The 11,220-nt window shown below is 43.4% G+C and overlaps 1 long non-coding RNA gene across 1 annotated transcript; it reads right to left on the bottom strand.

Moving 5' to 3' along the window:
• Positions 1-3,403: 3,403 nt before the first annotated feature.
• On the bottom strand, positions 3,404-8,064 carry LOC149309505 (uncharacterized). The gene is made up of 3 exons (XR_016281912.1): positions 7,214-8,064; positions 6,953-7,003; positions 3,404-3,871 (listed from the first exon to the last, which is right to left on the bottom strand). It is a non-coding gene; the product is annotated as an uncharacterized LOC149309505 (long non-coding RNA).
• Between the last annotated feature and the right edge of the window lie 3,156 nt (positions 8,065-11,220).

Genomic DNA, 11,220 nt, shown 5'->3' with positions numbered 1-11,220 from the left:
CCACCACCATCACCATCCAATATCATCATCACCACCACCATCATCATCATCACCTCCACCACCACCACCATCCTCCTCCTCCTCACCATCACCTCCACCACCATCACCATCCAATATCATCATCACCTCCACCACCACCACCATCCTCCTCCTCCTCACCATCACCTCCACCACCATCACCATCCAATATCATCATCACCACCACCATCATCATCATCACCATCACCTCCACCATCACCATCATTATTCTCACCATCCTCCTCCTCCTCACCATCACCTCCACCACCATCACCATCCAATATCAACACCACCACCACCATCCTCCTCCTCCTCACCATCATCTCCACCATCATCATCCTCCCCATCACCTCTACCACCATCACCATCCAATATCATCACCACCATTATCCTCACATCACCTCCACCACCATCATCATCCTCACCATAGAGTCATGGAATCCTTGAGCTGAAAGGGATCCCACGTGGGCCATCCAGTTCAACCCCATTCCGCCATGCAGGAACTCACCATCAAAGCATCCCCATTGACAGATGGCCATCCAACGAGGGAGTCTCCATCACTTTCCGAGGGAGATCACAAATGCAGGGACTCTCAAGCAAAGCAGCCCCGACAGACACCACAGAGTCATCGACTCTTAGGATTGAAAAAGACCACAAGGGCCATCTAGTTCAACCCTTGTCATCATCACCATCACCATCATCACCTCCCTCATCATCACTATCATCATCATCATCACTATCATCATCATCACTATCATCATCATCATGATGGGCAGCCACAGATTTCAGACGGAGCGAGTTGAAGCGCGCGGTGAATGGCTGAGCGGCATTTGGTACTTAAAGTGGCGTCAAACCGGATCTTTTGTTGCAGTCTGGACGCAGGGGGAGTTGCGTTTGTGGAAACCAAAGGTGTTTTCCCAACCCAGGGGAGTTCAGTTTATAGAAAGGAGGGCTGGATCTGCAGTGGAGAAATGATTCGGTTTGATACCACATTAACGGCTAGGGCTCCACGCTCTGGAATTCTGGGAATGGTTGTAGGGAAAGGAAAGAAAGAAGCTGGTAGCCTGAGCATTGGTAGCCTTGAGCCTGTTTCTTCAGGTGCATGTTTCGGAGTGGAGATCCCAGAGATAGAGGTATATAGATTTATGTGTGAGACTGCATTCAGATTCAAGACTTTGTGGGTAGAGAGAGGAGGCTCAAGTCTAGGAAAGCTCCTGCTAGCAACTTCTTTCTTTCCTTCATTTCAAAGGTTCTACAAGATCCCTTTGCACACTCATTTTCCAGACTAACAGAAGAGGTTTATCTTCCTTTGAATTTACCACATTGGTATCAATAGAAGCAGAAACTGGAAGCGTTGTCACCCAAGAGTCCTACTAGTCCAGCCCTCCAATTTCTACTCCATGCACTTTTATTGCAGTGAATCCAGCAGGATTCGATGCAGATTTGCAAAGAAGTGCCTTTAAGATATCAGCCCAGACATAAGATGGTGGATTTGTCTTGGAGCTTATTCCCTGGAAGCAGGAAATATTAATAATAATAATAATAATAATAATAATAATAATAATACTTTTATTTGTACCCCGCTTTCTGTAATAAAACAATCAAAGGTACAACTATTTCTCCTTATGATCAAAGTTTTCCAAATGGTGCGGATGGAAGCTAAAACTTGCCCAAAGTCACCTTAATAAGTAGGTAAGAGGATGACATGATTTTTACTTCAATCTTTTGGGGAGAGGCGAGCTAGAAATACATTTATTATTATTATTATTATTATTATTATTATTATTGGATTTTAAGGCTCAGATTGGAACAAATCCTGGTCTCCAGAGCTGTCGTTCAACACTCAAACCGCTAGACCATGCTGGCTCTTAAGTCAGCTTACTTTGCCGATTGACAACATCCTTGTGTAAGAAAACCATGTTTGTTCTCTGTGCCGCCAACATCACAGGTCTGGAGAGATCTTGGAGCACCTAACTGAACGAAAGAAGTTGGCAGCATGAGCTTTCATAGACTTCAGTCTACTTCCTCAGATGCAGTAGACTGAAGTCTATGAAAGCTCATGCTGCCAACTTCTTTTGTTCAGTTAGGTGCTCCAAGATCTCGCCACATACTGAGTCTATGGACTAACACAGCTATATCTTTGAACATCGTAGATGTGTTTGCGGAGAATGGGGAGAAAGCCTCCCAGTGGCTGCTCCCAAATTGTGGAAGCATGGAGGTGTCTCAGCTTGCTCCCTGTCTTCTCTCTTTCTAAGATCTTTTTATATAGGCAGGCCTTTGGCTTTTAAGTTACTGGGCAGAATGGTTTTGTTAAAAGGTGTGATATACTTTTACCTTTTTACCATGCTCTGATGTGTTTTCAAGTGTTGTAATTTAGTGTTTTTAAAAAAAACTCTGTTTAGTGGTTTTTAAAACTTTTCTATCAAATAGGTTTTACAGTACTTTGTTGTTTATTTCATGGGAGCTGCCTGGCATCCCATGCCAGAAAAAAGCTGGGATATAAACTCAATTAAAAAATAAACAGTAAAATCTTAGAACCAATGCATTGGTTTTTAAAATGCATTGCTATAAGTTGTGTGTGGGAGCCAGCAGGGTGTAGTTGTAGTGGTTTGAATTTTGGGTTACGACTCTGGATACTCTGGAGAACTTTATATGTTAATAATGGCATGGAGTATAGTATCCACCTAGAGATAGTAGAGTTTATCACACGACTGAAACTGGAAGGATAATCCAGTGTCATCCTGAACGCAATCATGCGTATTCACGTTATTGCGCAAAAGGTTACCACATGCGATTGCTGGCAATCCAAACGCACTCCGAACACAATCCACAGTTAAGTAAATTCAGTGAACTAGTGAAGTCACAAACCCTATTCCTAGGCAACTTTGCACTCAGTTAGCTGTTGTTTGGTGTGATGTGCATGTCTCCTTTGGTCCTAGTTCCCCCCCCCCCAATCCGGAAGGGGGGTTCCCATGAAGCCATGCTGCAATTCCGCTTCAATTTTGCTTCCGCCTGTCCTTCAGCATTGCTGGGAGGGGCTGCTGCCTGCTAATTGAGAGGCATGGACCGGGAGCTATTGGATAACCATTATATTCACATTTTAATGTGACAAGAGTGCTGTTTTAACATGAATAGCGCATGTTCTTTCAACCATTCTTTCCACCACCTCCACCAACCTTTTTTGTAAATTGTGGGGTTCCTTGGTTCCTCTCTCTCACTTGCCTAAATATGCTATGCTCCAGTCATCTGAAGTCTCACTGAGCATGCGCAAGGGTGCCAATTCGCAATTAACCCACCGATGTGATGGCTTACTTCGCACAGAATCTGGGTCGCGTTCGGGGAGGCCATTACAGCGAATTTAAACTGTGATAAGTAATCATGTAATTGCATGAATTTTCGAATTGACCTCGCTATCTTCTCTTTCGAAATTGAGAGCCTCCCATCCCGTGTGATATCCTCCAGTGTGGTGTATTGGTCTGAATGTTGAACTACAACTCTAAAAACCAAGGTTCAAATCCCCGCTTGGCTGAGGAAACCCACCAAATGCCCTCGGGCAAGTCACACACTCTCAGCCTTAGAAAACTCTATGAGCCTTAGGATTGCCGTAAGCCAGAAACAACTTGTAGCACACAGCAACAACAGAAAGTTGTGTGTATCATCAATTCATGTGATCAGTGTGTTCAGTTTTTCCCCTCTGGTAGAACTATGAAAATGTGTAATTATATACAATAAAAGTGACTGACTTGTTCTTTTTCTGTGCTCTGGAAAGTCTGTGCTATTCACATTGTCTTCACTTCACCATTGGCATGATTGTTCTCTCCTTTAGAACTTGGACCTGTGCACTGACAACAACCTTTTAGAGAGGTAGAGATAACACTACATAACTGTTGTGGTCTGCACAACAATCTGGGAATCATTTTTTGTTGTCTCATAAAATTACAATCAAACCAATTTTCCAGATTTCTGTAGCATTTTGAAGGTAAATTAATTCCATTCTCATAAATGATACTGTTGATACTGTTGATATGGATGTGTACAAGAGACTATCGTAAAGTTTTAATTATCACCATTTAAAAATATGATAGAAAGTTTGTTTTCAGTTGTAGTTGTTAACTTATCTCTACATAGTCACCATCCAGATTTACACAATTTCCCCAGCATTTCTTGACTCTCCAAATACCTGATATTGTAAAAGTTTGCAGATTGCGCCTTATGAGGGGGTATCGTAAAGTAATAATTATCACTCAGAAGTTATTATGGTACATTGATGAAATTTTGTCTGTGTCATCATTGGTCCCTAAGTGCATGGTGTTGAGAAAATCAGCTCATTGTGTCATTTATTTTTGTGACAAGTTGTGCCAGACGTGACTAAAGTCTAAATCCTCATAAGATGCAATCTGCCAACTTCTACAATAACGGTATTCAGAGGTCAGCAAAAGAGGGGCACTCCAAAGAAGAGATACAAGGACTCTCTGAAACAACATCTCAGACTCAGCCAAACTGATCACCAACCATGGTCCGCCCTGGCCTCGCATCGGGAGGCATGGAGATGCACTATCCACGATGCTGCAGCCTTTTTTGAAAGCTCATGCCGAACGAGTCTCGAAGAGAAACGACAACGCAGAAAGAACCACAACCCAGAAACATCACCCAAGGAGACTTTCTGCTGTGCTTTCTGCAACCAGACTTGTTTATCTAGGATTGGTCTTTTTAGTCATCAATGCGCTTGTAGAAAGTGCAGGATGAGTCCTTCCTGAATCTTCGTTGGCGAAGAAAAGCCAGAAAGAGAGAGAGAGATTCAGAGGGTCAAGAAACACTGGGGGAAATGTGTAAATCTGGATGGTGTCTATGCAGAGATAAGTTAACCATTACAAATCAAAACAAACTTTCTGTCAAATTTTTGTAAGGGTGATAATTAAAACTTTATGATACTACCTATATAACTATTTCTCCCAGGTATCAGAGATGAGTGAATCTGCCTGTTTCACTTTCCCTTACCCTCACATTTGTAAAATTTCAATTGCTTTCCATCCCATTGATGAAGAAATTTGCAAATTTGAGTACATCCTTATAAAAATGAACTGAATGAAATTCTCTGCAACTTTTGCTTTTGTGTGCCTTCAAGTCATTTCTGACTTATGGCAACCCTAGCTCTAAGGTGAACCTATTGTGGAGTTTTCTTAGCAAGTTTCTTCAGAGAGGGATTGCCATTGCCATTCTCTGAGGCTGATAGTGTGACTTGTTTATGATCACCCAGTAGATTGCCATGGCTGAGCTGTGATTCAAACCCTGGTTTCCCAACCGAGCTTTGCCTGTTGAATATTCCCAGTGTAAGTCTCAACAACTTACACTGGGAATGTCCGATAGGTAAAGTTGGATGAGAGACTGCCAACAAATACCAGGTACTGTAACCAATATTTTCAGAGGAAGGAATTGGCAAATCACTTTTGTTTATTCCTTGCCTATGAAAACCCTATGAATTTCATGGGATCACCATAAGTTGACAGCCAACTTGAAGGCACACACAAATACCCATAAAGACACACACAGAGACTTATTCTTAGGAATAAATGGAGAAGGCCAAGTTGTGTCTGTTTTCCACACACCTATCAAAGATAAGGAGCCTCTTTAAAAAAGAAAAAGAGCTGGGAACTTTGATTCAAGACAGTGGCATCACTAGGGTTGGTGCAGTAACTCATGGCATCACCCCATATCCCTGACCTTCTCCCATACTACACCCATACCAAATCCTTAGTAATGTTTTATCGTATATACTCGACTATAAGTCGACCTCATGTAAAAGTTGAAGGCAAGTTTTGAGGTCAGAATTATGAATTTTGATATGATCCGTGGATAAGTCAAGGGTAAAATCTGGGGGCATGTAACAAAAGATGATCCAAAGGAAAAAAATGCCAAAGAACTTACAAAATTCTAGCAGGCATAACTATTTTTGCTCAAAATAAAGGCTGGATGGATGAAAGAACAAAGTGACTCCTGGACAGATTGTGTTTTTGCCTTTCACCAGGGGATAGTTCCTTTTTAAAAATAAGTGTTAATGTACAGTACTTAGATTACCACTGACCCTCACCCCACTCCCACCATCTCTTCAGCGTTTTAAAGAGATGCAGGCAAATCCCACAGCCTGTTTCTGCCAAAATGCAGATGTTTGAAGAACAGTGGTGTCATCCCACATTAGAGTGTCACCTGGTGCGCTACGAACACCCTGCATCCCCGAATGACACCACTGATTCAACCCTATGAACCTGGGATTCAAAGACAGACTTGTAGCGGCTGACCACCCCGAGTAGATAAATCTGTTTCGCTTTTTTCCATAGCCAGGCAATTCAAGATCTTTCTTGAGCTTCCGTTTATGAAGAATTTTACAAATATTGGAGACTTCTTATAAAAAATGTTAAAAGAGATGGTAAGGAAAGAAAGAAGAAGGATAGAGGTGGAGAAGTGAGAAAGTTTCAAGAGGAATGAAAGGAGAGAGGATAAATGAAAGAGGAAGGAAGGGGGAGTAGAAATGGAAGGATGGGTTAAGGAAGGTTGTGTAAGATAAAGAAAGGAAGGAAAACGGAAAATGGAAAGTAGTGTGTGTGTGTGTGTGTGTGTGTGTATGCTGAAATTTAGAAAGTTAAGAAACTTATTTTGATGTACTGTGAAGAATTTTTGACCATCATTTGAAAACCTGTTTGTGGTCGTATGTTTGATTTTATAATTTTATAGTGTATGTTTTAAATAAATAAACTTTTAAAAAAATAAAAAACATGTTAAAGAAATTAAAGAAAACAAAACAAAATGGAACAGAAGGAAACATGGCTACTTTATGCAGCCATCTATTTCAGCTTCTCTCTGAAAATAATGTTACTTTTATACCTATATGAGGTATTGTAAGAAAGTATGTCACGGTTTTTTATAATTCTACACATACCTGTATAGTGGTGGCAGGAGATTGGTGTGAAAATGAATCATACCATGCTTTCTGAAGCAAAATAAGAATAAGAATAATATTAATAACAATAATTAATAATTCACCTATTATCAGTTGTAACACAAATGTAAGTATGGGAGTATATAGGCACCTGTTTATTAAAATGACACTTAGATCCCATATGCAGTTCGTTAGAGTTAACTTGTAGCAACATATTTGAAAGCAAATGAATTGACAAAGTATCACGGTATTTCACTTTACCCAACCTGGAGTCCTCCCATGTGCTGGACTACACCTCTTGACAGTAGTTTTGCTGGGTGGCTGCTAGGTATTGTAATCCTAGCAGCATTGAGGGATCAAGTTGGACAAGGCTACTACATTGTCAGTCTAAGGTCCAATCCACACTGCAGAAATAATCCAACTTTAACTGCCCTGGCTCAATGCTAGGGAATTCTGGGAACTGTAGTTTAGTGAGACACTTAGCCTTCTCTGTCAGAGAGCTCTGGGGCAACAATAAACTACAATTCCCAGGATTCTATATCATTGAGCCAGGGCAGTTAAAGGGGTCTTGAACTGAATTATTTCTGCAGTGTGTTTTGGACCTTAGTTCTGTTGGTGGTAATAATGGTATTCTAGTAGTACTAATAGTGGTTATACAAAGGGGAAATAGAGACCTAATCATAATCATATTGAGTGCTGGTAAAGTCAATTGAATTTATATTCCACTTAAACCAGTGACTTAAGTCCTAGTTATGTCAGTGGGAACAAATATCCAGAGATAGCCATGTTAGCCTGTTTTAGCATTAAATTTTTTTAAGGGGACCAGTAGCACCTCTGAGGTTAAGTGGGAAGAAGGAATTGACAGCATAGGTTTCTGTGGTCACAGTCCACCTTGGCTGAAGTGGCCATTCAAGTATGCTGGAATTTTCCTCTTCCCAGTGAGTCTCAGCTACTGGATTTCTTTATGTCTTCTTGCAATGGGAACTAAATTCACCTTCCCTTGGATGCCCACATACTTAGGAAAATATGCTCTCCCAAGAAACCCCACCCTGGGTCAGAGCGTTAGGGTAAGACTGGAGAATTCTTGCCCCATAGAGAATCATTGGAGAATACTTGCCCCACAGGGAATTATTGCAGAATACTTGTCCATAGAGAATCATTGAAGAATATCTGCCCATAAGGAATCATTGGAGAAAACTTGCCCATAGGGAATGTTTGGGGAATATCTGCTCATAGGGAATCAATAATGGATTCCTTTTTTGGTGTTGAATGTTTTAGCAATCCGGCCTCTATATTCTCTTCCCTCTGGGGCAAATAGTCCCCAATGATTCCCTCTGGGGCAAATATTCCCCAATTAATCCCTCTGGGGCAAATAGTCACCAATGAATCCCTCTGGGGCAAATATTCCCCAATGATTCCCTCTGGGGCAAATATTCCCCAATTAATCTCTCTGGGGCAAATAGTCCCCAATGAATCCCTCTGGGGCAAATATGCCCCAATGAATCACTTTGGGGCAAATAGTCACCAATGAATTCCTCTGGGGCAAATAGTCCCCAATGACTCCCTCTGGGGCAAATATTCCCCAATGATTCCCTCTGGGGCAAATATTCCCCAATGATTCCCTCTGGGGCAAATAGTCCCCAATGAATCCTTCTGGGGCAAATATTCCCCAATGAATCCCTCTGGGGCAAATAGTCACCAATGATTCCCTCTGGGGCAAATATTCCCCAATGATTCCCTCTGGGGCAAATATTCCCCAATGAATCCCTCTGGGGCAAATAGTCCCCAATGAATCCCTCTGGGGCAAATATTCCCCAATGAATCCCTCTGGGGCAAACAGTCCCCAATGAATCCCTCTGGGGCAAATATTCCCCAATGAATCCCTCTGGGGCAAATATTCCCCAGTGAATCCCTCTGGGGCAAATATTCCCCAATTAATCCCTCTGGGGCAAACAGTCCCCAATGAATCCCTCTGGGGCAAATAGTTCCCAATGATTCCCTCTGGGGCAAATAGCCTCCAATGATTCCCTCTGGGGCAAATATTCCCCAATGAATCCCTCTGGGGCAAATATTCCCCAGTGAATCCCTCTGGGGCAAATAGTCCCCAATGAATCCCTCTGGGGCAAATAGTCACCAATGATTCCCTCTGGGGCAAATAGTTCCCAATGAATCCCTCTGAGGCAAATATTCCCCAATGATTCCCTCTGGGGCAAATATTCCCCAATGAATCCTCTGGGGCAAATATTCCCCAATGAATCCCTCTGGGGCAAATAGTCACCAATGATTCCCTCTGGGGCAAATATTCCCCAATGAATCCCTCTGGGGCAAATATTCCCCAATGAATCCCTCTGGGGCAAATAGTCCCCAATGATTCCCTCTGGGGCAAATAGTCCCCAATGACTCCCTCTGGGGCAAATAGTCCCCAATGACTCCCTCTGGGGCAAATATTCCCCAATGATTCCCTCTGGGGCAAATATTCCCCTATGATTCCCTCTGGGGCAAATAGTCCACAATGAATCCCTCTGGGGCAAATGTTCCCCAATGAATCCCTCTGGGGCAAATATTCCCCAATGAATCCCTCTGGGGCAAATATTCCCCAATGATTCCCTCTGGGCAAATATTCCCCTATGATTCCCTCTGGGGCAAATAGTCCGCAAATGAATCCCTCTGGGGCAAATATTCCCCAATGACTCCCTCTGGGGCAAATATTCCCCTATGATTCCCTCTGGGGCAAATATTCCCCAATGAATCCCTCTGGGGCAAATATTCCCCAATGATTCCCTCTGGGCAAATATTCCCCAATGAATCCCTCTGGGGCAAATATTCCCCAATGAATCCCTCTGGGGCAAATAGTCCCCAATGATTCCCTCTGGGGCAAATAGTCCCCAATGACTCCCTCTGGGGCAAATAGTCCCCAATGACTCACTCTGGGGCAAATATTCCCCAATGATTCCCTCTGGGGCAAATATTCCCCTATGATTCCCTCTGGGGCAAATATTCCCCAATGAATCCCTCTGGGGCAAATAGTCCCCAATGACTCCCTCTGGGGCAAATAGTCCCCAATGACTCCCTCTGGGGCAAATATTCCCCAATGATTCCCTCTGGGGCAAATATTCCCCAATGACTCCCTCTGGGGCAAATAGTCCCCAATGAATCCCTCTGGGGCAAATAGTCCCCAATGATTCCCTCTGGGGCAAATAGTCCCCAATGACTCCCTCTGGGGCAAATAGTCCGCAAATGAATCCCTCTGGGGCAAATATTCCCCAATGATTCCCTCTGGGGCAAATATTCCCCTATGATTCCCTCTGGGGCAAATAGTCCGCAAATGAATCCCTCTGGGGCAAATATTCCCCAATGACTCCCTCTGGGGCAAATATTCCCTAATGAATCCCTCTGGGGCAAATATTCCCCAATGATTCCCTCTGGGGCAAATATTCCCCAATGAATCCCTCTGGGGCAAATATTCCCCAATGAATCGCTCTGGGGCAAATATTCCCCAATGAATCCCTCTGGGGCAAATATTCCCCTATGATTCCCTCTGGGGCAAATATTCCCCAATGATTCCCTCTGGGGCAAATATTCCCCAATGAATCCCTCTGGGGCAAATATTCCCCAATGAATCCCTCTGGGGCAAATATTCCCCAATGAATCCCTCTGGGGCAAATATTCCCCAATGGTTCCCTCTGGGCAAATATTCCCCTATGATTCCCTCTGGGGCAAATAGTCCGCAAATGAATCCCTCTGGGGCAAATATTCCCCAATGACTCCCTCTGGGGCAAATATTCCCCAATGAATCCCTCTGGGGCAAATATTCCCCAATGAATCCCTCTGGGGCAAATATTCCCCAATGAATCCCTCTGGGGCAAATATTCCCCAATGACTCCCTCTGGGGCAAATATTCCCCAATGAATCCCTCTGGGGCAAATAGTCCCCAATGACTCCCTCTGGGGCAAATATTCCCCAATGAATCCCTCTGGGGCAAATATTCCCCTATGATTCCCTCTGGGGCAAATAGTCCGCAAATGAATCCCTCTGGGGCAAATATTCCCCAATGACTCCCTCTGGGGCAAATATTCCCCAATGAATCCCTCTGGGGCAAATATTCCCCAATGACTCCCTCTGGGGCAAATATTCCCCAATGAATCCCTCTGGGGCAAATATTCCCCTATGATTCCCTCTGGGGCAAATAGTCCGCAAATGAATCCCTCTGGGGCAAATATTCCCCAATAACTCCCTCTGGGGCAAATATTCCCCAATGAATCCCTCTG

This window comes from Sceloporus occidentalis, unplaced genomic scaffold, assembly GCF_023333645.1.
Source record: "Sceloporus occidentalis isolate IW3139 unplaced genomic scaffold, rSceOcc1.0.p SCAF_7, whole genome shotgun sequence".
Taxonomy (NCBI): Eukaryota; Metazoa; Chordata; class Lepidosauria; order Squamata; family Phrynosomatidae; genus Sceloporus; species Sceloporus occidentalis.
The sequence above is the reverse complement of the archived record's forward strand: the minus strand, read 5'-3'. Positions and strand labels throughout refer to the sequence as shown.